Consider the following 27,633-nt stretch of genomic DNA (forward strand, 5'->3'; position numbering starts at 1 on the left):
AATATCTGGAATGCACGTTAAACGTTCCAAAATATCATTCAGACTTCATTAAGCTACTATGCCAATACATTCCTATCCTAGAGACAACTCACTAATGTGTACTGTCTCTTTGTTTGTTTGAAGCAGTGTTCGTGCATCCTTTGGTAGAACATTATTTAATCTTCTGTTTAAAATACATAGCAATCCATTTACGTTTGCACGTGGTACATTAAAGTTTAGCGCCCATTTTTGTAAATCACTTTTTAAGGCAAAATCTTTTTCATAATCGGTTTCGTCCTCGGTCGAAGATTAATTTTCACTGACATGATCTATGTCACAGACTGAATCTCTGTCCTCTATATCGACTTCTTGCATGAAATCAAATCCTGCAGAACCCTCACCAATATTTTCTCAACACTAACTCGTCTGGTGTTTTTATGTTATGTCTGACATTCTTACAAAAGCCTTTATCAAAACCATTATAAAATCAAATGAACTAATATCATTCTAATATCTTACTAAACTATTGCTATTGATCTTATAATAGCTTTAAACAAGATCAAAAAAGTATACGTTTATAATGTTCTTATGTTATGCTGATATTAGTCTGACATTCTTACAAGAGCATTTATCATGACCATTATAAAATCAAATGAACTAATATCATTCTAATATCTTACTAAACTATTGCTATTGATCTTATAATAGCTTTAAACAAGATCAAAAAAGTATACGCTTATAATGTTCTTATGTTATGCTGATATTAGTCTGACATTCTTACAAGAGCATTTATCAGGACCATTATAAAATCAAATGAACTAATATCATTCTAATATCTTACTAAACTATTGCTATTGATCTTATAATAGCTTTAAACAAGATCAAAAAAGGATACGCTTATAACGTTCTTATGTTATGCTAATATTAGTCTAACATTCTTACAAGAGCATTTATTAGGACCATTATAAAATCAAATAAACTTAGAGAATGGTGCTATAAGAACAGATATTCTCAAGTACAATGAGTCTTCGTAAATGTTATTGTAGGAGTAAGAGGCTTATAATAGTATTATAAAATGAGCTTATATACATATATAAGACTAGGTTATAAGATAGAGAGTTCTTGAGTCTGTACTAGCTTATCTAAGGCTAATATAAGAGCAGTAACATGTTCCAAAACAATTATAAGAGCGCTATAAGCCCACCACTCTCATAAAGTGCGCAATCCAAGACTTTTTTGCTGGTTGGGATACCATTGAATTACTTCGCAGGTTTGTGCAGGTTTCCTCACGATGTTTTCCTTCACAGTAAAGCTCGTAAATTTCAAATGGCTGTACTTATGACTGTGTAAAGATCACAGAAATCTCTTGGATATGAGCGTCACAGATTTAGTCTTTGTAGCGTTCGTTTGGGCTCATACAATACAACGATGATTACGACCTAATATAGCCAAGTGGTTAGAGAACCTGGCTATGAAGCTTGAGGTCCTGGGTTCGATTCCCGGTCGGGTCAGATGTTTGTATGAATAATACGAATTGTTCTCTGGTCTTGGACGTTTAAAATGTATTTAAGTACGTTTTTATCTATATGTCGGCGGCCGATCGTAATTCCTAGGCATATCATGAAACGCCGCCATATCGGTTCTGGCACTACGCCCGGCCGCTGCCGCGGCACGCTCACTTCGCTCGCTCGGCTCGTGCGTTGTGGTCACAATTCAAAATAAACACTCAATCAAAGCTAAGTAATGCTCGCTCGTCTATAAACGATCATGATTCATATACCTAGATAAGCCACTAAGAAGAGCTTTAAGTTAATGATTCTTCGACTGATCTGATGCTGAAGCCAGAAGGTAGGCAACGGAACTCTGTTCTAAAACAAAGCAACTAAGTCGTGTTTGGGCTAAATGGAATCGTTGTGAGATGTACTTTGGCTACGAATCACTAAAAAGTGAGAAATAAAGAAATTTTTTAACAAAAAAGTAAAACCGACTCCAAAAAAATAAAAAAAATGGAACCGACTACAAAACCCTTGAAAATATTTTTCTAGGTATGTACTAGCTCGAAGTCGGTGACTCAGCACGACCCAGGAGGGATTGAAACCCATAGTAAGTATGTAAAAGAGGTAGACGACTATTGTCCTACTCCTGCTGGCTCGTGCTGAGTCACCGACTTCGAGCTAGTACATACCTAGAAAAATATTTTCAAGGGTTTTGTAGTCGGTTCCATTTTTTGTTATTTTTTTAGAGTCGGTTTTACTTTTTTGTTAATTTTTTTTATTTATGATGACCACGATGATGGTAATAATGAAGGCCATTTATATTCGTCCTGATCTCCTTCGCATTAAAAAAAAACTCGGCGCAACAAAGAACAAATCATCGAGATGTTATCCGCGCTCGATTCATCATTCGGAACTAATGTATTCGATTGAATCCGAGCCAGTTCGATTGTGCCCCTTTGTCATGCCGATCCTTTTTTAACGAGTAATAATAAAGAAATATACTTCTTGAAACTTGACATTACGTACCTCAGTGGCGTGAGTGAACAATTTCCTTTAGTCGCCCGCACTTGAGCCAGATTTGGTATACTTCGTTTTTTTTAAATCTTGACGTGTCTTTTTATTGAAAAACACTTTTGGAAAATAAGTCCCCATGAGGCTGGCATACTTTTAGTGTACTGAAGCCTCGTTAAAAGATAAGATAAAAAAAAAATAAGTCAGAGCAAATATGTATCAATAAGCAAGGACATATGATCATTTACATGCTTTTGGTATCATAAGTAATAGTAACTGTTTTTTTGAAACACGTTTTTCAATAAAATGACTCGTCAAGATTGTTTATCTTTTTTAAAATGCTAAAAAAACGAAGTACCTATAGCTAGTTACGAAATGGGTATTCCCATATTGTGTATGTTTTTTTGTGGCTATTGTGTCCTAATAAAATCTAATTAGTACACCATCCTACTAATATTATAAATGCGAAAGTTTGTGAGTGAGTGAATGAGTAAGTATGTTTGTTGCTCCTTCACGCTAAAACGGCTGGACGGATTTGGATGAAATTTGGTATGTAGATAGCTGGACATCTGGAAAAAAAGAAAGAAAAAAGGAAATAATAAGAAAGAAGGAAAGAAAGGTAATAAGTACCACCAAAAACATAGGCTACTTTACTTTTTATTCCGATATCCCCACGTGATAGGGATAAAATCTCGAAACAACAACCTGGGCTTAGAGTCATGAAATTTGGCATGGTTGTTTTTAATGTAACGTCAATGAAAACTACGATTTAATTTTCGGGGATTCGCACGGGAATTTTTAAAAATCCCGAAATTTCAATTCAGATGCTGGATCTAATGATTTGCGAATCCGCGGGTAAACACTAGTAAAAATATGAAAGTTTCTAAGTCTGTCTGTTACTTCTTCACGTCTAAACCTCTGAACCGATTTAGATGAAAAATGGTATACACATAGTTTGACCTCCGGGGAAGAATATAGAATAGTTTTTATCCCGGAAAATTGCATAGTTCCCGCGGGATAGCTATAAACGAATTCAACGACGGAGTCGCGGGCAACAGCTAGTCAGAAATAAATATTGGACATGTACTATTTATATTGTCAATTAAATAAAAAACGATCAAGATATGGCCATTTACAGTTCCGTGTGACATCACTACGTGCGATAATTTTTAGCACGGCGTAACGTCACGAACCTCCATGGGCTAATTTGACGCGTTTCATCTTTGGTAAGTTTTTATAGGTTTCAATAATACAGCTCTGTGACAGACGGACAGACAACGGAGGCATAGTAAACGGGTCTCGTTGGACTCTCTTTGGCTACGGAACCATAAAAATACCACCCGCACTTTCAACAAAAATATAACTCTATAATTACAGAGGCAACATTATAAATCAATTAAACGCCTTAATTTTAAAGTCACTGGTTAAATATTGAATTAAAAGTAGTGTTGCTGCAGCATCGATAGTTTCAGAATCGATAAGTTAAATAAGCTAGCATTTACCCGCAGCTTTGCACGCGTAAACCATGAGGCCTAGCAATATTAAATGATATTATAACGGATAACTCACGTCTTAAACCGAGTTTAGCTCGACATGTTTCGGGCTATTTCGTAGCCCTTCCTCTCAGGAGCACGCGACTCGGCGGCTGCCGCAACACGCACACTACGCGCCACCGCTCTGCTCGCACGACTGTCCGACGAAACTAACACCGGCGCACAACTACCCGCATTTTTATCGTCATTTTTATTATCAATGTCTAATGTAGGGTAGCACACAACACTAACAACATCGCTCCGTAAAGGATGCATGTTCAAAAAGGCCTAAGAAAATCCTAAAAATACAACGTGAATTTTATTAACGTTGCATGAAAAAGCCCGCGCCGAATATAGAGAGCAATACTATAAGCAGTTTAGTACCTATTGATACTATAGATAATACATTGTTTTGGTTACTCGTTTGGTGTCGAAAGTTATGCAGGTGGTAGGACCTTGTGCAAGGTCCGCCCGGATTGCTACCACCATCTTGCTCGCTAATCCTGCCGTGAAGCCGCAGTGCTTGCACTGTTGTGTTTCGGCGTGGAGAGTAAGATAGCCGGTGAAATTACTGGCACTCGAGGTATCCCATCTTAGGCCTCTAGGTTGGCAACGCATCTGCAATACCCCTGGTGTTGCAGATGTTTATGGGCGGTGGTGGTCTCTTACAATCAGGAGACCCACTTGTACGTTTGCCATCTTGTCGAATAAAAAAAAAATCTAATAACTTATGAACGAGCAATTCCTGTATACTTATTTATTTATTTTAGAGTTCTGGGAACCGATTCCAAAGAAGTCGATGAAATTTGTTATGTGAGGTCTTTGAGGGTGAGCTTGGTTTATCTCTAGAACAACTCGTGTTTTTTTTCGAGTATTCATGTATTTTTCTCTCGTTCGCAATAAGATCGGTAATTTCACTGACGTCAACGTGAATACTTTACTGGCTGTATGTATGAGCGTAGTACAGTCACCAGCACCAATATCTGACACAACAAGCGTGCATAAATATCTGATACGACTCTATTTCTAGGGCCGGAAGGACGTGTCAGGTATTTTTGCACGCTCCGCTGTGGCAGATATTAATGCTGGTGACTGTACCCACCCGCCAATTGGTATCTTAGATTTGTATTCCGATCATATATTATATTTTAAGTAAAAGTAATCCAGCCAACAAAAAGTTGGAAAATCCCCGACATTGTCTCTTCAAAGTTCAATATCAAATGTCTAAGAATAAAAAGAATAAAACATGTATAAGAACCATCGCTAGAAAACCTGCTTTCAAATAAAAAAAACCGCATTCAAATCGGTTCACCCGTTTAAGAGCTACGGTGCCACAGGCAGACAGACAGACAGACACACATAGCGGTCAAACTTATAACATCCCCCTTTTTGCGTCGGCGGTTAAAAAATGTGTTTCAAACATAACCTCGAGCAAATCGTTGGTAATGGGCTGGTATCAAAAGTAAGTTTATTTTCATTAGTCCAAAATAATCGATACTATCAATCGATATTTTTGCGAATGAACTGTATCGATGGTATCGATATATTTATGACATTCGACCAGCAACACTAATTTAAATACTGTGTAAATAACTACATAATATTTAATATGTTAAGAGGCGGGGCTGGCCGTATTTGGTTCGAGATTGCTTACGAAAGTAGATTTTATTTTGACTTTATAAATGAAAGTAATTAAATTATAATAACAGATATGAATCAGTTGACGCTTGGTTTCGTACAAGAAAATAAAATTGGAATAATTCAGTCGATTTTTAATATGTCAAGGGTTCCGTACCCGAAGGGTGACGACCGGACTCTATACTGTCCATACGTTGTCTGTCTGTCCGTCTGTCTTTAAAACCTAAATAGATAGACAGCTGAAATTTAAACATGTGTGTTTTTATTGCCTCTCAAAAAATAATAACAATTAAATGAAATTAAATATTAAGATTAATTTGACTATAAACTTATTATTTTTGTGTTCTGTCTAACTCTTATAACGTTTAAACATATGTATGATCAAACTATGATTAACAATAGATACAAATATACCTACTGTATATCAATACATAATAAAATTATATATAAAATAAAATTTAAAAGCAGTTCGCGTCGAAATCAGACCATCTGTTTGAGAGATACAATGCCACAGACAGATAGACAGACAACGGCGTCAAACTTATAACACCCCTCTTATTGCTTTGGGGGTTAAAAATCGGATATCTCTCCGTCCTGTAGGATATATATCTCTATGATCCTCGAAGACCATTAGACGCACATTGACCAATAAAAACGCATCATGAATACGCAAAATGACCAATCGCGAAATGACCAACCCGCAAATGACCAACACGCAAATGAAAAACACGCAAATGACCAACACGCCGAAAGGAATATGCCTGCCGGGTGACACTCTTACCCGGCCCGGATAACACCGACATGGAAATACCGGCCCTGTTTTTTGTGTACACGCCCATAGAAACTGACAGGAGCTTCTATGTGCGTGTACACGAATGTCGGTATTATCCGGGCCGGGAAAGAGTGTCACCCTGCCTGCCAATTAGAAGTCTAACTAAGAAGTAGTTCCGTAGTTTAGACTGTCCGTTGTCTGTCATTCAATCAATCAGTCATATTAGTGACTCTGTTATAGGATAGGCAGATAAGTAGACTCTACAATATTAGTGACTCTGTTATAGGGCAGATAAGTAGACTACAAGTATTAGGTATTAACTTTCAAAATGAAATGTCATAAATTTACTATCATAAATATCAAGGACATCAAACTCCAACAATGATGCGATAAAAAACCGACAAACCTATCGCCGTCTCGCTCGGGCCCGCGTGGAGGACTACTTAATCGTACGCTTCGTTTTTTGTCGACTTACGGCCTTTCGAGTTAAATGAACCCGCGCATGCGCTTGACCTTTGAGTGGGAAGAAAGAAACCGAGCACGTTCACTATGGGATAAACATCATCATCATCATCTCAGCCTATATACGACCTACTGCTGAGCATAGGCCTCCTCTCAGCATTAGAGTGCTTGGGCCGTAGCTTCCACGCGGGCCCTGTGCGAATTGGGAACTTCACACTCGCTATTGAATTGCTACGCACGTTTGTGCAGGTTTCCTCACGATGTTTTCCTTAACCGTAAAGCACGTGATAAATTTTGAAATGTAATTTCGCATGTGAATTTCGAAATACTTACTCAGAAATCATTGTCTCGGCCTATGATGTTCCACTGCAGGGCACAGGCATCCTCTCAGAACGAAAGGGCTTGGGCCGTAGTTCTCACGCGGGCCCAGTGGGAGATCGGAAACTTCACTTACAGCATTGAATTGCTACGCAACCTACCTGCACAGTTTCCTCACGATGTTTTCCTTCACTGTAAAGCTCGTGGTATATTTCAAATGTAATTTTGCACGTGAATTTCGAAATACTTAATGGTTTATATATTTAAAGGCGAGCCAGGGTTTGAACCCGCGATCCTCTTCTTAAGAGGCTTTAGTTTAAACCACTATGCCACCACGCCTGTTTTTAATACAAGATCCCTATAATCCCTCAGTAGGCGTTAGATTTGGTTATGTTATGATAGTTCATAAAAGCCCAGTGGTGCCGTAAAGTATATTTGGTGGCATAATAAAACGTATGGCGGCGCGTGAGCGGTTCTGCAATAAATCTCTGTTAGTTATATTTTGTCGGGCTACTGTTAAAATTGTTTGGTTTGGTGATTTATGACTTTGAATTTTTTTTGGCTCATTTTTTGGTCGATTTTTACCACTGGGGTATTCTAGGCCATTCTCACTACACCAGTGGTTCCGAACCTAGGGATAATTACCGCGGGGGTAAATCAGCTATTCTCTGGGGGTATTAAAGAACCTAATAATTAAGACCTAATCTAATTAAATACCTAGCTAAATAGTAAAAATAAAGATGATAGATTGCCGCTCAGTGAGATGAGAACCTACCGCACGTATGCCAGCATATTTGTAGCTATTATTTTTACTTATTCCGTTAGCAATGCATCTACTAACAAAACTATGGATAAATCTGCAATTAAAAAAAATAAACATTGTAAGACTGATTTTAAATATTCAAAGTATTTTTGTGATTCATTGGGGGGGTAAATTCAGTTTTCCCAGAAGGTCATATGGGTAACAATATTAAAAATGTTAGGAACTTCCAGTAGATGCATGGTATGGTGATGGCTTTTCATTAGGTGTTGTCCGCGATTTCATCTGCAAAGTATGTGTATGTCTGTATGTAAACTCTTTATTGCACATAAAAATAAAAATACGGATACACAGAGAGGAAAACAAAGGCGAGCTTATCCCTGAAAAGGGATCTCTTCCAGCTAACCTAGTTAAGCGAAGACAATTTGTTATATAGAGGATAAGCAGACAGTGAAACGTGCGGTAAAGAGAAAAAACAGAAATACGCAAAAGAGAGAAAATAAATACAAAATTATTTACTTTAAATCCAACAAAAGAAGAATCGGAAGAAAAAAGAAGGAGAATCGAAGTTCTCGGGAACTATACAATTTTCCGAGATAAAAACTATCATATGTGCTCAGGATCCTAAACTATCTCCATACCGATCAATTACGATTAATCAAGTGTGAAAACATAACAAACAAACAACTTTCGCATTTACCATATTAGTAAGGATTACTAACAAAAATAATAAACTTTTCCTTTAAGTATGTATCTATCTATTGAAGTAATATGTATATCCGTTGTCCGTAGGCAACGGGTAATAACCCATAACACCATATTTGTTTGTGTGTCTTTATTTAACTATTAACATCTATATTTATATTAAATTATATTGCAACGGATAACTCACGTGTTAAAGCGTATAGCTCGACATGTTTTGGGGTTTGGGCTGCCGAGTCGCGTTGCTCCTAGGAAGAAGGACTACGAAATAGCCCGAAACATGTCGAGCTAACCTCGATTTAAGACGTGAGTTATCCGTTACAATATCATTTAATATGAGTGAGTCTCACGGTAGTTTCATGTTCAAAATTACATTAATATTGTAATCATCATCATCAGCCCGAAGACGTCCACTGCTGGACAAAGGCCTTCCCCTTAGAACGCCACAATGAACGACAACTCGCCACTTGCATCCACCGGTTTCCCGCTACTCTCACGATGTCGTCAGTCCACCTGGTGGGAGGCCTGCCAACGCTTCGTCTTCCGGTTCGTGGTCGCCACTCGAGGACTTTTCTCCCCCAACGGTTATCTGTTCTTCGAGCGATGTGGCCTGCCCATTGCCACTTCAATTTGCACAGAGATTTGAGGCTCAAAGTCACGCAACGAGCTATGGAGGGAGCTATGCTTGGAGTTTCTTTGCGCGATAGAATCCGGAATACGGAAATTCGTCGAAGAACTAAAGTCACTGACATAGCTGGAAAAATATGCAAAATATGTAATATTGTAATGGTGGAGGGTAATTTGCAAATTATAATATACCAGTCAGTTGCTAACTTCCGTGTTTTATTGACGTAACAGTCAGGTTAGTCTGTCAGTCAGAGTGTGGGAGGGCTACACTATATGTGTTTACCATGGGACTATGTACTTTTTTTATTTAATTTTGAAACGGGTAATTTTGTCACACTAGCCCATAGGGCAAAACATTAAGTATCCCATCTTAGGCCTCTAGGTTGGCAACGCATCTCCAATACTCCTGGTGTTGCAGATGTTTATGGGCGGTGGTGATCTCTTACCATCAGGAGACCCACTTGCTCGTTTGCCATCCAGTTAAATAAAAAAAAAATATATATATCAAGAAAAAATATGTATATCTGACAATTGACGATAATTAACATCTGGTCACATCAGCCAACCTGAAAAGCATTAGCGTCATATCTGAGGCCGACTGAGTTAAAATACCCACAAACATTCCCGTGTCATACTTGCTCAGGTCGGCTGCTGTAACCAACGCCGCCCTCGCAGCATGTACTTTAATTGGTGTCAAGTGTCTCGTGGTAGTCCCATCTTAGGCCTCTAGGTTGGCAACGCATCTGCAATACCCCTGGTGTTGCAGATGTTTATGGGCGATGGTGATCTCTTACCATCAGGAGACCCACTTGCTCGTTTGCCATCCAGTCGAATAAAAAAAAACTAACCTGTCACAGAAACCCTCATTAAAGTATGTATTAAACATTTCTATCCAACTTAAAATTACCTGTAGTTCTATAAGAGTACCAGTTAGTGAGAACACGCTCAGCATCTCAGAAATTGAAACATTAACTCCTCAGCACCATAAAAACGCCATCATACACAATTCCAATCAAACCAACAAAAGAGTACCGTTCTTTAGCACCGAAACGAAAATTAAAAACATATCCTGATCCGATTTTATTTCTTAATCAATCGATAAATCATAATTTACATACGGAACGGGTGATAAAAAAAACAATGTTTTAATTTATTAAATTTCTAAATCAATGGACCCCCCAAATTTTTGGATTAAAACATTAGCATGCATAATAAGGATGTCAGTCGAGTAATGACGGCGTCTGATGATAAATCGGTAGCTCGGAGCGATCCTATTGAATAAATTATTGATTAAATCTTTTTTAATACTATGTTGTTCATTCGTTGTCGCCTGCGGCACAATAAATGAGGCGCTATAAAATATTTTCTAAAGTAGTTATTTGTTTCATGTCCAAGTTTTTAAAGTGAATGCACCACTGGGTGACTTTAATAAATATTTTGAATATTGTTAATACTTTTTATAATAGTAAATGTCTTTGTAACAATAGAGATCTTGCAGGTGGTAGGACCTTGTGCAAGGTCCGCCCGGATTGCTACCACCATCTTGCTCGCTAATCCTGCCGTGAAACAGCAGTGCTTGCACTGTTGTGTTTCGGTGTGGAGAGTAAGACAGCCGGTGAAATTACTGGCACTTGAGGTATCCCATCTTAGGCCTCTAGGTTGGCAACGCATCTGCAATACCCCTGGTGTTGCAGATGGGCGGTGGTGATCTCTTACCATCAGGAGACCCACTTGCTCGTTTGCCATCCAGTCGAATAAAAAAAAAGAGATATTTAATTCTATTAAAAAATTTAAATGCGAAAGTTTGTGAATGTATTTAGTATTTTTTTATGATAAGACGACTAGACGGTTTGGAATCAAATTCTAAGTATGTTCTTTGGTAAAAATATAATGAAAAGTGTAAGAATGGCTTAGAGCTATAGGTTCTATATTTTACGCATGCGTGCGTGCGTGCTTGATACCTACTGCTTGTCGCTGAAACAGTTTGACTAGTTTGGATGAATTTCGGTATTTAGATAGCAGAACATCTAGAATGACTCATAGGCTACTTTTTATCTCGAAATTCTCACGGTATCCTAAAAATCATAAAATTTTAACATAAAGATCTAACATTTTGCACGAATATTTCGCTATACAAATGAAAAGTATGATGTAATTTTTGAGAATTTTCATTTTAATTGCCGAATGTAATGGTTTACTCCAGCGAAACTGTGGTTAATAATTTTCTCTTTCCACATACAACTATAAACTTTTTAAAGACCAATTAAAGAAAGAAAGAAAGAAATAATTTATTGCCACAAAATAAAAATAAAAAGTTCTCTCTAGAAGCGGTGGTAGCGTAATGGTTTAACCCATGGCCTTCTCAAGCAGATCTTGAGTCTAAATCCGGGCTTATAACCACTGATGTTTTAATTGATGTGCAAATTTACGTTTTAAAACCAAGAGCTTTACGGTGAAGGGAAACATCGTGAGAAAACCTAGGAAGCAATTCAAGGGTGTGTAAAGTTCCCAATCCGCACTGGGCCCGCATGAACTACAACCCAGACACGCAATAAAAACTAATAGAAAGCTCCCATCAGTCTTCTATTTTTTTTAATTGCTAAATAATCTAACTAACACCTATCGGACATCAATAAAACTAGCAATAAACATACGGACAGTATTAATTTTATTTCTACACCAGAATTTCAATTAGATAGATCGGCGCTTCTGTGCTCAAACTGGTTTCAGTGAACAGTGTGAGCACGATTAAGATAATCGATAAAAATATAGATAACAGGACTTATTAGCGTGGGAATTAGCAGAATAGCCTTAGGCTGTATGTACAGTCTCCAGAACTAATATCTGACGAAACAAAGCGTTCATAAATATCTGGCCTATATAATATACTAAGCGGCAATAAATCTGCCCCTCAAATATATATATGCAGTAATAGGTAAATTTGTATATATATACATAACACACACACACACACACACACACACACATATATATATATATATATATATATATATATATATATATATATATATATCAGCCGGAAGACGTCCACTGCAGAATAAAGGCCTCCCCCTTAGAACCCCACAATGAACGCCAACTCGCCACTTGCATCCACCGGTTGCTCGCAACTCTCATGATGTCGTCAGTCCCCCTGGTGGGAGGCCTGCCAACGCTTCGTTTTCCGGTTCGTGGTCGCCTATCTAGGTCGCATATTGCATATTTTTCCAGCTATGTCGGTGAATTTAGTTCTTCGACGAATTTCCGAACAACTGATCCACTGTAATAGCTATCCTTTTCCTTCATATGGTCTCATACTATCTCCTCACATGCATATATAAGAATAACTCATGCAGAATCTACCCTATTCCTCTTACACATTAAACAATTATAATGTTATATCGCGTAGGCCCAAGTATTATGTATGTATATATATGTTATATATAGGTATATCTTTATACCTGGTGGATGTGGAGTTAATGTGCATCCCCTTGCATGCCTTTATACATGCATGTATTTATTTTTAAGGATTTATTATATTAAGAACAGTGTTAGAGAGCTAATTTTTTTCTGCCAACAAACTGTCATGCAGTTTGGCAGATAATTTCTTTAAACAATGTATTCTGTTATTTGAAAAAAAAAATATAAACACCACCGTCAGTGTTGCTACCTCAAATATTTTTTTTACCCTAATGTTACGCGAAAATACCCTAAATTAGGCACTTATTTTTTTTTACCCTAAGAAAAATAAAAACTAAGCAAATAAATGCAGTTCATTAATAAACAAGTAGCTAGACTACTACACCGTTTCGAAACATTCTTCGAATGCATCCATAATTAGTCGTGGCTTCTATGTCATCTGCAGTATTTTTTTCTTGAAATCGTACATTTCATTGGAAAACTTTTACCCTAAAAAATACCCCTTTTACCTTAAATTTCGGGTAAAATATCCGATGGTATTAGACACTGACCACTGTTTCGAACTCACTAGTTCACTATCACAGGTAAGTCAATCCAGGAAATACAAGCACACGTTCTTTACAAAATCCAAGCACTTCCAGCGACACAGTTCCATGTCCCAGTAATTTATTACAGGTATTTATCAGTGAGCAATGGTTTGTCGTAGAACAACGGTTTGAGATTAATGGTGGTTTTGACAAACCTGCCCACTCTCGCCCACTGAGCCTTACTGACAACGACATGACCCTATTCTGAAGTAAAGTCTATGAACAAATTGTTCAAATCGTCAAGTAAAACCCATTGGGTGCGATTGTCGGTATGGTAATCTATGCTAATCTTTTTGAGCTGATTTATAATTATACTGGACCCAGCTTTGCATGAGTGCAACTTTGAAAAAAATCGCCCAAGTGTGAGTTGAACTCCTTGATACAAATATTCTGATTGAACATTATAGGCACTCGTAACTTCAAGTAATTATTCCGGGAATCAAACATCGAGGTATGAAATGATACAATTAAAATAATCACAAAACGCAAAATTTACTTAACCACAGACGTAGATTTGGGTTCAAATGTGAAAACAAATGACAACAATTTTTTTTAAATTTCGAATTTCAGTTTGGCGACGAAGTTTTTGCCCGGCATTTTTATTTAAATCAAGAGTTGAACGAGGCATTGTCAAGTTTGAAGGGTTAGGGGCTGTTTCACCACCCATTGATTAAATTTAATTGACGGATACATTTAATCAATGGATAGTGAACCGGGGATAAATATTTTGAAAATTACAGTGTATAGTTTAAATTTATTTGAAATAAAACGTACGACTTTTAGTGCTAAATTCTTTCCTATTGATTTAAGCTTTCCAAAATCTACAAATAACGTAAAGGTGAAAAACTATTGACCATATCGTTCATTAGTGGCTGGCAATTTGTCAACAGACTCTGTCTAGCGGTGATGTAACCGACGAATATACATTGTATGGCTTGTTTGTGAATGAAGATGATATATTACGTAAAGACACTAATGAACTAGAACCAATTACCTTGCTACGGGATCACACGTGGATACGTGGAAGACAGTTGAGTTGTGTGCCGGATGCGCTAAAGTTCACATAACATTTCGATACCGATTATTTGAAGTCAAGAAATGTTTTCATAAACACACGCACACACACAGCTACATGAAAAACTGATTGCATGAAAGAATGAATGTCAAAATCCCGGTGTCATTACATGACATGTTCATGTGTGCGTGACCTCAACTCTGGTGGCACTACCTATAGGCTCAGATAACAAAATGTTTTCTCTTAACTAGGTTAGCTGGAAGAGATCCCTTTTTAGGGATAAGCTCGCCTTTGTCCTCCTCTCTGTGTATTTGTATTTTTATTTTTATGTGCAATAAACAGTTTACATACATACATATATTTTCCCAAGAAAATCGTCATGAAGGTTCACTACTGAGGGGCTACTACGAAATAGAAGTTCGTGTCGTACCGTCCCGCTGACGCTGAGAGTGAGAGGGATGATACGATACGAACTTCGATTTTCGATTTTCGTAGTAGCCCTTCTGATCCGCATCTGACCGCGATCCCTCTATCAAGATTGTAGTAACTTAGAAGAGTACTAAAGGAGCTGAAATAACAAAAAAAGGTTTAATTTCCACTGAGTTTACAAATTTCTCGCAATAAATGCCATTTAAATCCTATATTTACTACGTAAACTAGGACCAGACTTAGTTCTGTAACCATTAAAATAATTAATTACGAAAACATTTAATTGACATTTAATTTTCTCTTCTATAGACAATACTTTACGGTTCAAAGTCACTTGGTAATAGGCTGAAGAAAGAATAGGTGTTTTAATCACAGTTTGTTGTTTGAAAGTATAGCATCGCCCACGGGGTTTGAGTTTGGCGTAGAAAAGACGCGTAGATACCTAAGTAAAACAGAAAGCTTATTAGGAATAAAACGCTGAGGAATTGCTATAAAAATCGTAACAGAATTTAAAAGAAGTAATTCCTAATTATGCAATTATTCTGAGCTAAATTAAAAAAATGATGGTAAATAAGTTAACGGGTTAAGTAATTTTTTTTGCGAACTATGTTTTTGTTGCTTATGTCAGGTTCAAGAACCATTTCTCTAATCACACAAAATGGACTTGCAAATTATGCAAAACCTACAATATTGTTACTTTGCTTCTACGATACACCCAGAACTTACTTTAAACCTACAAGAAAAATCGCGCAAGATGTACAGTCACCAGCATTAATATCTGCCACAGCGGAGCCTGCAAAAATATCTGACACGTCCTTCCGGCCCTAGAAATAGAGTCGTATCAGATATTTATGCGCGCTTGTTGTGTCAGATGTTGGTGCTGGTGACTGTACTACAATGCGAGGCCGTAAAGCGGACGCGACAGAAGTAGTCAATCGAGCGCTGCAATATAATACAACTAAAACGATTTTCTTGCAGATCTATTATGGGATAACTTTGTAAGTTAAACAAAAACTTGCAAAAAAAAACTTTCTGCACCAACACCAATGGACTAGCTCCACTGCTATGCTGTGCTCTTATCGTACAGAAATACAACAGTACAAAAGTGAGAAAATAAAAATACTTTGGCGACGCGTGCGCAACGTCTCGGCTCGGCAGACAATAGATTGTTGGGACGAGTACATACAAGCGCCCGATTCTCGATGTCGTCGAAATTATCTCGGTCGTGAGATTACATGAAAAATTTATAACAGGAATGTAGTAAAATGTAGTGACTGACCGAACTTTCCGAAGTAGAACTGTGCCCTTAGAGTAAGTTTTCGGTTACAAAATACCAAGTAAAATCTCAAGTTGTATGGAAACACGAACATCGCAAACGTTCCGCTAGAGGCGCTGTTCGTGTTTCCATACAAATTGAGATTTTAACGCGAACGCGATCGAGACGTATTTTGTAACCGAAAACTTACACTAAGGGCACTGAAACTGAAACAAGATACGTTAACTGCGGCGTTTGACGTCAATTAACGTCGTCTTCAACGTCACCGTCAACGTCGGATCGGTTACTCCTGCATCTAATAAATTGAATTCTTATTCTACGTTGTTTATCCTTTTCTATCACTTACGCTAAAGGTGCCACAGACAGACACACATAGTGGTCAAACTACACCCCTCTTTTTGCGTCGGGGGTTAAAAAGCTAAATAAATGCAAACTTAAAAATGATTTACTAAAATCGCGCTCAAATTAAATTTCGGTTGCAGATACTAATTTCGGTTTACCGCTAAATTGTTACCATCAGTACCACTACCATGAGTTTATGTGACCGTACTCGATAGCGACGGCGTAAATTATTCGTAGAGGCGCTGTGCCCTTAGTGTAAGTTTTCGGTTACAAAATACGTCCGATCGCGTTCGCGTTATAATCTCAATTTGTATGGAAACATGAACATCGCAAACGTTCCGCTAGAGGCGCTGTTCGTGTTTCCATACAAATTGAGATTTTAACGCGAACGCGATCGAGACGTATTTTGTAACCGAAAACTTACACTAGGGGTACTGTACAATTCTCCATACAAATAATTTACGCCGTCGCTATCGAGTACAGTCACTGTAAACTCATGGCAGTGGTACAGCCTGACCCCATACTCGTTTACCACTGCGTAGCGTATTAAACAGCACACTCATTTCCCAGCTATCCAAATGTAGTGGGAGTATTAAAAGTTACGCTGTAAAAAAAGAAAATCTGAAAACTGTCCCAAACATTTCGGTCGCAGTGACACCTGCTATCGCTATGCGAATATTCTAGTTCTGTTTAGAACAGATAGAAATAGATCTAGAAATCTGAACCAATCTCAATAAGACTACAGTATATAGCCAGTGAGTGATCTACAAAGAGCGCGCTGACATTTGCATTAGGTAGTACAAACTTACGAGTCAGCTTTATACGATCAACTACTTGGCATTGAAGTTCGATTAGCACAGGGACGGTATGATTATGAACTTCGAATTTCAAATGTCGAAGAACCCTCACGTAGCGTGACTCGTCCTAGACGGGCTGTGTGTCTATTGTTTGGCGGTGGTGTCGCACGAACAATTATTGCAACCATTTAATGAGGGCTATCGCGAATGAATTCGCCGCTAGAGGCGCTAGTGTAGCGTGAGGTTTCCGAAATGTCAAATCTCATAGTTTTTGGGTGAGCTACGCGAGTTTATTTATGCAATATCTGAATTAATTATGGCAATTATGCGTTACGGGCTATGAATGTCTGGTTTTGAGACAGTTTTGTCTTTCGGAAACCTTTGTCCTCCCTTTTTTCCGAACAAAACGGGGACTATATATTTTAATACACCTTAAAACCGTATAAAAATATCGAGCATGCCACAGTGTTGCATATATTTTTATGGTACGGTTTTAAGGTGTATTAAATATGATTTTAATCTAAACTTTGTTTTCACGCCCGTAATAACAGACTTTGAAAGCCATACTTAAAAACCTCACGCAACAGTGCGCCATCTAGTGAGACATAAAACGATAGCCCTCATTAAAGCAACACATTTGAATGATTTTGAAAAAGGAATATTTTTGATTTATTGTTAATAAAAGAAAACATTATGACCAAACGGTTTTAATTTGGCACAAAAGTTCATAACGGACGTCATTTGGAATGATCCCGACATTTTTTTCTCACATGAGTTGAAAGACCTTGTGGCTGCAGGCCCGTAGCTCCTATTGCAGGTATCTCTGCGAAATAGAAACATAAAATTAAATGAGGAAAAACTAAAGTAAGCAAATGGATTTGGCGGTAAGATTTACAGTCTTACTGGTGTCCAATCTGGGACAAGAAAAAGAAACTAATATTAATTATTCTCAAACAGTTAAAAATATATATTGCTTAAAATAAGTATTTTCTAGAGTTCCGCCATGATATAATAATAATAAGCCATAACCGAAGGCACTGGGTTACTGTGATTTTTTTCCCGCGTTGCACACGGCAGTGTATTGAAATTATAAAATTTAAATAATAAATTACACCTAAAACTGTATTATAGCATATTTTATTAAAACAATAAAAGTGTAAGTAGAGTCAATATCATAACGTTTTTAAACTTTGGTGATATTACTTGTGTAATGATAGCGTGATAATCCCGTGTGTGGTATTTTGACTAAGAGTCAATATCATATCCGTACTATCCCATTATAAATGCGAAAGTAACTCTGTCTGTCGATCGGTTACCTTTTTACGCTTAAACCACTGAACCAATTTAGATGAATTTTGCTATGGAGATAGTTTAAGACCTTGAGAAGGAAATAGGGTTGTTTTTGTCCCTGTGCCTGTATATATTTATGTAAGTATTAAAATTGTATAGTTACCAAGGGGAAGCGATAAATGAGTACTCGGCAGACGAAGTCGCGTACAAAAGCTACTTATAAATATATTTAGACATGACGAACAAAAAAATCATAGGTTATTTTTTATTGTATATATCGACTGTTTGAAGTTTGTCAGTTGTATTTTGTTAATTTTCTTTTGTACAATAAAGAGTTTACATACATACATACATACTGTACTAACTAGGTCAAATTAGTTCAGAGTGAAAAAAATCTTGGAAGTTATGATATGATCCACAATTTTATTTCAAACAAAACTTCATACCAACTTTTGTTTTCGCGTAAAACCTATGAAACTTCTTTCAACACGGTATAAAAGCCACTTAAACGTTCTTACGATTTCGCAGAAGCGATTTTTGATCTTTTTATTGAACGCAATAATTCTAAGCGGACTTTTACGAATGTGACTGTACTTAGCCATAGTATGCGATGGCTGAGAGCCAAGGCGAATTTTCCGGGTGTAGTGTTTATGAGACAGTTCTGCAATTTTTTTGCTTCATAAAACTGTTACAGTTTATGTACTTAGACAGAAGGATTGCGCTATTTATCCTTGTAAAATAATTTATTCTATCTATCTTTTGTATTAATGTACTTACTAATTATTTGACTAGTAAGATCATTTGGCTAAAATCGTCATTTCCTAGTAGCAAAATTTCCAGTCGCGATTTTTCCTATTCTCAATTTAAGGCGCTACCAAACCGCTGCTTAAAAAATGGTGACGGCACGCTTCAGTAAAAAAAGTATATTGGAAAAAAAAGTATTTAGGAAAATCTGCGACTGGGAAAATCATGTAAGGAATAAAATATGTCTGGTGTAAATTAAAAATAGGAAAATATGCGAATGGACATTTTGCTACTAGGAAATGACGATTTTGGGGCAATGATTTAACCAGCCAATTATTTACTTAATTAATATATAAAAGGACTTAGTGTCTACCCGCGTCTTCGCACACGTAAATCATTTAGATCCAGCAGTTGAATTAAAATTCCGGGATGTCACTAAAATCCCGTGGCAATGCTCAAAAGTTACGGTTACGGAATTCCCACGGGATTTTTTGCTAAATCCCGAAATTTCAATTAAATTGCTCGGCCTAATGGTTGCAAATAGTATAGTCTATAAGTATAATTATTGCTTTATTACTTAAATCGGTCGATGTGTCTACTAAATGATCCGCGACAAAAATGGATTTTCGTTACGTAGTTAATAGTATTTTATTGTACTAATAAAATCATAATTTAGGTGTTAAAAGCATATTCTATATGCTCATAAATTTACAAAGCAGTTCTCTTAATACAGTATTAATAGCTATATCGTGTTCATCACAAAATACAGGTTTATTATAAAACATTTTTTTTACTATTTTTAAAGAAGAATAAATGAAAGAAAGGAAGAGAACCCGAAACCGGCAAACATGTACGAAAAAACCTGCTACAAAAAAAAACCGCATTCAAATCGGTTCGCCCGTTTAAGAGCTAACGGTGCCACAGACACACATAGCGGTCAAACTTATAACACCCCTCTTTTTTCGTCGGGGGTTAAAAATGGTGTCGATGAAACGTATGCCAGGATCGTAGCAGGTAGAAACAAATCAGTGCCTCCAGTGAAAGGGGGAATAAGACGAGTCATGCCCTTATGTTTTTATTACAGCATTGGATTCAGCGTGTTCGTTTGTATATTGCGACAAAATGATATATCTCTAGCTAACCCCTAACCCAGATTATAAATTTAAGAAACGAAAAGTTTCAATCCCTATTCAAAATGTCCTATGTGAAAAATACCGCAATTTTGGAAAGTTTCCTTTAGCACATCCGTATGGCTAGTTGCAGTATGGGTAGGCTAGGTATTTTATAGTACATTGTGTCTTAAGGGCGGTAAATAAGGAATTACGAACAAGAGTCTATTAGAAGCTCGAAGTCGAAGACTGAGGGCTTTAATGAGTCGATGTTCGTAATTCTTGTACCACCCGTGCGACATACAATGTTTTTCATCACATTTGCGAGTAAATTTTATATTTCTAAAAGAAAAAATATAATTCTTCCAAATATTGCCGATACCGCCGGCTGCGCTCTTGGCAGCGTATCGCCCTCCCCCTCCCGCATCATGCGCCTGACGTGCGTGTGCATGTGGTTCTTCTGCTGCACCATGCGCAGCAGCAGCGCGCACAGCAGCATTAGTACGGGCAATGACTCATTTACCGACCTTGGGATTCACGAAAAAAAATAGTTCGCGCAATGACTCATTTACCGACCTTGGGTTTCATGACAAGCACATTAAGGTCGAGGGTATTATTTGGGGGGTTGCAACCAAGGTAGCCTGCATGTTACGACACTGTTTACGAGCAAGTGTGATGAAAAAAGAATTACCTACATCCCACCTCATCAATTCAATTTACTCAATGACGAAATCAACCGCAAGTAACTTCACATCGAATGTTACGGTTTTAAAAGTTTGTTTACGAATTTACTAAACGTTTCAGTGAACTGAATATAAATATCGTGGACTTTCGCAACTACACCCTATTTATAAATGAATACCAAATTGCTTGCACGCAGGCGCTAACGATCCAGTGTAAAGTGAAATTAGTTACGACGCGTATTCATTATCTAGCTGTTGCTAGCGACTCCGTTCACGTTGAATTCGTTTATTGCTATCCCGCGGGAACTATGCAATTTTCCGGGATAAAAACTATTTTCCCCGGTACTTGCTGGACTTGTATACCGAATTTCATTTAAATTGGTACAGCGGTTAAAAAAGTGAAGAGTTATGTAACTAACATACAGACTTACAACCTTTCGTCATCGAAATACCGAGAAAGGTGTGTTACAATTTGACCGTTAATTCAAACCTTAAATTAAACGGAGTATAGACTACCAAATCTAGTAGGTACATACGTCATTTTCTTGTTTGTACAACACACACACACACACACACAACACACACACGCACGCACGCACACAAATATCACGCCTGTATTCCCAAATGTGGTAGGCAGAGCACACGAAACGTTACCGCTTCGGAGCCACTTTTAGCAATTTCAGGTTTTAATTTTGACAAAAACGGTACAATAGTGACAGGTTGCTAGCCTGTCGCCTATGGTAGATACCTTAACCTATATCCTCAGCCGCTTCTTACGACATCCACGGAAGAAATGGAGAAGTGATTTTCTAACCCGACACCACACGGTAATCAAAAATAATGCGTGGTTCTTAGGAGGTTAAGGTTTTCAAGCCATCATTACAAACTGATTTCCAACAATGGTCTTCTATTCGCAATTACTGAGAACAACGCACGCGTCTAGAGTAGAGTAACTTGATATAATCGCATAACCGATGACGTCGGCGTAATATCATATTTCAACTACAGATTGAGAGCTTATGATGGCAAGTAAAAAAGGTACAGTCGAGTGCAAAAATAAGTATTTGACGACCGGAGGGCCAAGTGGTATTTGTATGAATAATACGAATGTTGTTCTCGGGTCTTGGATGTTTCATATATATTTAAGCACGTATTTATCTATATTAAGTATGTTTATCCGTTGCCTAGTATCCATAGTACAAGCTTTACTTATTTTGGGACTAGGTCAATTGGTGTCAAGCGTACCATGATATTTATTTATTATTTAGCTATTCGAACTACTCAAAAATATGTTACTACGGCCTTATTGCGTCGGAATAAGAGTCTGTGGTACTTATTTTTGAAACTTTGAATAAGTTCATATTTTTACACTTGACTGTACCTAGGTCAAAAGTCACTGGCCATGTAGAAAAGTTTCGATGTAAATAGAATTAAAAATTTAAAACACCTTTTTTGAATACTTACTGAGAGTCATTTGTTTTATTCTTGATTTGAAATCTGGCTAGATGGAAACACCAAGAATCCCAACAACAACAAAAAGTAGTGAGTTGTATTTATTGTTGCTATGTATTCCAGCCTATATAAGGCCCATTGCTGGGCGCAGGCCTCCTCTCAGAATGAGAGGGCAGTATATATATTTTAGATTTGTTGTGTTCGTGTGTTGTATGTATGATTAGTTTTATGTATTACTCTAATTTGTTATAAATTGCACCATCTGCTAAATTCTATTCTTTCTGTTGTAAAGTTTGCCTAGAAGAAACCGCTTGAAGCGATATAAGGCCACCTGTTACTTTGTAAAATTATGTCTATATAGTAGGTACATATTGTCAAATATAATGCAATGTCACATACACACTTTCAGAGACGGCCAACCTTTTCCAACATCTGGCGAGCTAAAACAATCAAACTGTAAGATCCATCGTTCTATTTTATATCCAGCCAAAAATACGCGCGCCTATAAATCACTCGTCAACCGCACATCAAACGTGGAGACATAAAAATGTTGTTGACCCCTCACCGCTGGATTTGGGAGTTGTATTACTGAGTAGCTCTTGATTTAGGATTGAATTTGTGAGTCACGATAATATCCATAAGACAGCCCTCATCATCATCATCATCAGCCGGAAGACGTCGACTTCTGAACTAATTCCTCCCGCTTAGAACGCCACAATGAACGACATGAAATTACTGGCACTTGAGGCCTCTAGGTTGGCAATGCATCTGCAATACCCCTGGTGTTGCAGATATTTATGAGCGGTAGTGATCTCTTACCACCAGGAGACACACTTGCTCGTTTACCTTCCAGTCGAATAAAAAAAAAGACAACTCGCCCCTTGCATCTACTCTACCGGTTTCTCGTAACTCTCACGATGTCATCATTCCACCAGTTGGAGGCCTGCCAACGCTTCTTCCGGTTCGTGGTCGCCACTCGAGGACTTTTCTCCCCCAACGGTTATCGGTTCCTCGAGCGCTATGGCTCGCCCATTGCCTCTTCAACTTGCATATTTTTCCATCTAGGCATGCAGCCCTAGAGCAGCGATACTGAACCTTTTTTGAAACTACGAGTTTGAAGGTGATTTTCCGCCGGCGAGGTGAGACGAGGCGAAGATGGGCGGGAATTGGTATTGGGATGTCTGCCGGGAGCCGGTGCGAGCTCCCACGATATTTCGCGTGTTTTGTATAGGACCTTCTCGCTCATCTTCGTCTCGCCTCGTCTTGCCCGGTGGAAAATCACCTCAATAGTATCCTACAAAGTTCCAATTAAGTATTCCATCAGACAAATAAAAAAAAATATGAAGATAAGCCAGTTCGTCACGCGGAACTTGCGAAACTTCTTAGCGCGGCGTGACGTGACATCACGGGCTCCCACTCCAGAACGTTGACGCGATTCATCTTTGACGTTTTTAGTTTGATTAACAAAAGAAATAATACGTGTTCAAAATTTTCGGTTAACCTAACTGACAGACGAAATAGAATATTGTTTTTTTACCAATGAAACTTCCGTGAAGATTTTTTCGCGCCCGATTTTTTGGTCGCCCACATATTTTATTTAAAATCGAGCAACTAAGAATCGTTAACGGTCAGGAATTTTTAATTTTAGTATAGATCAGTAGAAATAGGTACTATAAATAGCATAATCACTCGGTAATCCGATGCTAAACAATAGCTGTCTTAGTGTAAACGAACGACTGAAAATAACTAAAGGAATGCCTTTAAAATGATTATTTTAAGACAAAACAGAATATTTATGCCATCGAGCAATATAAACAACTGATTGTTAGAAATATCTAGGTACCTAGTATCGAATCATTTAGCTTGATTCGATAGTAGAACGTGTTCACAGTAAGAGTTACACAGGTGAAATAAAAATAAAAAACTTTTTTCTTATGACTAATGAAACGGGGCGAAAGAAAATTATAACTATTGAAATTATGATTGGTTTTTTGGAATCTTTTTGTATTTTTTATTTCAATTCCAAATTTTTACTTTTACGGTCATCCCGTAAAACCGAAATTGAAATTATGACCAAAGGTAATATGACGAGCAACGATTATGACCAACAACGGTATGGATAAACCAAATCAAAAGTTTAACGTTATGGGAGTCAATATAGACCCACCTCAGACACCCCAATTTTGTTTCATTGTTATTTTAAGGTACTTTGTTTTGAGTTAAAAAAAAAATCGTATGTTTTGTTGAGTCTGTAATTCCACTTCAATTTGTTCGTAACTCTACACACTAAGGGGGCTGTTTCACCATCCATTGATAAGTCTTAACTGACAGTTAAATGTGATGCCGTCTCCGTCTACTCGAACAAAACAAATAGAGACGGCATCACATCTAATCTTCAGTTAAGACTAATCAATGGATGGTGAAACAGCCCCTTAATGTTTATTTTCGTTAAAAGAAAATCAAAACTGACAAAAACGGCCAGTATTAAATTAACCAAATAACATGCAACCTCTCTAAGACATTGAATTGGCGAATTTATTAAATAACTTTACTAAGTAGCTTAACATCCAAATTCGCTAAAGCCTTAGCGTGAAAGAGACACACAAACTTTCGTAATAGTTCGTACTATTATTATAAATGCGAAGCCTTCTAAGGTCACTAGTTGTGACACAATGTGTCGATTCAAACGTTTAATATATCAGTGTCTTGTGGCGTATGCCTCACACCGCAATGCAAGGCCAAACGTCAACCTATAGAATTACTTCTACATGATATCATATTAGATCTATACAAAATACTTGAAGACAGAAATATGTAGAGGCTAGAGTGAATACGCTGTTACTGAACCAGTGAGATGCACCTTTGGCCTCATCTGCACTTAACATCAGGTGAGACGGGTTGATCACGGTCAGTTTTATGTAAAAAAAATCTTCATTCACGCAATTTACAAGAAAGCCACACTATTTTCCCGAGAAGTCGACAATGAAGGTTCCCTACCGATTCTCATTACTGTCAAGAGTGTACCTAACGACTCAGAAGAAGCAGAAATATTTTTTGTAAACTCTCTTTTCGATGTAGAGTTCAAACGCTTATTTTCAAATCATGATCATCTGTGAGTGAGTATTATTATAGATGTAGTAGGAGTGAGTGCTGGCAGTGGCAATGTAAAGCACACTTTCTCATCATCATAAGTGGTTGAAATAAAAAAAGCACAAAAATGACAACCGGGACGATGGATATAAGCTTTCGTCTTCATGGAATACTGTTATAAATAAGTGTCAGCGTCGGGATGGGTGTTCGGAGGGACGATCGGACGTTGTAAGTTATGTGTGTCGGTGTGACGGTGTGACAAGTAAAAACCGGCCAAGAGCGTGTCGGACACGCCCAAAATAGATTTCCGTAGCCATTACGAAAAAATTAAGTAATATTTTTCTAAGGATTTCGGGTTTTATACGGAATCTTCCAAGTTTAGGTATATTTTATACCTGAGGCTGCTCTTTACTCATAAACTAGCTTCCTACTAAGCTTCCTTTATTGCAATGGCTTCGGTCGGAAGCGGCCTGCATCCACCGTGAACACGCGGCTTTAGCCAGGTCATCCGTCCATCCCGTTGGAGGTATTTTCAAATGTCACAATTTATTTCTTTTCAAGAAATACGTTTTCTTTGTCCTCATCCATATTTGTACTCGTAAAGTACGAAAAAGGCTCGAATATTTGGTGCTCGAATAAATTATCGCCTCGCTTTAAACATAAATAGTGTAATTGCGTCAACAATTTAATGGGTATGTAACTCGTTAATATCACTATAATGGCTTCCTTAATTTTGAGTACATCCTTGTTTATTGCTTACAGATACATTCGGAAAATTAATATTTCTGTCAAATTATAATCACTTGACATTCTTTACGATGAGAAGGTTATTTCAAGATTTCGCTCATGTTTAGCTTACACGGAGATTTAGTATTTCTTTATTTAATATTTGATCAAAATGTGGACCTATGATGAAATTTTAAATTTTTTTTTGCTTCTTTTTGCTGATTGTATTGGCATTATTTGGCATTGTCATCCAAACTAATGTACAAAATTTCAAGTCGATCCGAGGGTGCAATTCAAAGGTACAATTAGACTTAGATTTATAATATCTAAGTCTAATTGTACCTTTGAATCCAACCTTTTAAAATCCAAATATCGTAAGTTCAAATCGAAATTATTTTAAAATTGAATATTTCACTTTTTAGTTAAACAAAATTTGAATCATTCCGTCAGCAAAAAAAAAGGAAACGTACTGCTGTTTTGCAGTCAGTTATTTATTATGACTTTTCTTGGAATTTTCTAAGTAAAAAGTTTTATACTAGAATTATCTCATTTTAGTATAACTAGCGACATCTATTCGTAGAACATAAATTTACTTCCCGCCCTACAGTGCCCGCCCGCCTAAGTTCGAGTTTGCGCTGAACTAATAAGTTTGAAAAATTCACGATAGATGTCGTTACTTAGGTACGCGAAGATTCCTATTGTATGTTTAAGATTTTTTTCAATAACCTAGTTTAGTTTAATAGTTTGGATTATTCAACATTCGGTATAAAATTATATCATCATAATTTACATCAGGTATATGTCAAATCTGAAAAATGTATACTGAAATAGGTTAAAAAAAAACAAATCCATACTAATATTATAAATGCGGAAGTGTGCGTGTTGTTGTTTGTGTCGAAACGGAGCGACGGATCGACGTGATTTTTGGCATAGAGATATTTTATGGGCCAGGGAGTGACTTAGGCTACTTTCTATTCCGGAACAATGATATTGATAGAATAGAATTACGGGGCCCTTTGATAATAGAGTAGCCTCATGTTTTGACCATTTTTAGGTTGTATTTAATGTGCTGATTGTATTTAAAGTTGTAAGTCTGAGAAAGAAAATGTAACTAAGTTAAGAAAATTGTGTCAAAATTGAACAGCAACCCAATGTTTCCACTTTCGTCAAAATTTCCTCAGTTTTTTCACAATTTTTTCAATTTTATAATTTTATATTCACCCACCAATGTCAATGAATGATGACTATTTCTCAAAAAGTTGTCTATTTTCAGTTGCCCACGTATAAAAAAAATTTTGATTGAACTTTGATTAATTATGCTGCATGACTATTACACAGTAGTTTAATATGCATAAGACAATTATGCTAATTGAATAATA

The 27,633-nt window shown here is 37.2% G+C and overlaps 1 protein-coding gene across 1 annotated transcript in view; it reads left to right on the top strand.

Annotated features, from left to right (window-relative positions):
- The window catches only part of LOC141439227 (rho guanine nucleotide exchange factor 17), a 166,097-nt gene that overhangs the window by 26,069 nt on the left and 112,395 nt on the right, over positions 1 to 27,633 (top strand).

This window comes from Choristoneura fumiferana, chromosome 20 (genome assembly GCF_025370935.1).
Source record: "Choristoneura fumiferana chromosome 20, NRCan_CFum_1, whole genome shotgun sequence".
NCBI lineage: Eukaryota > Metazoa > Arthropoda > Insecta > Lepidoptera > Tortricidae > Choristoneura > Choristoneura fumiferana.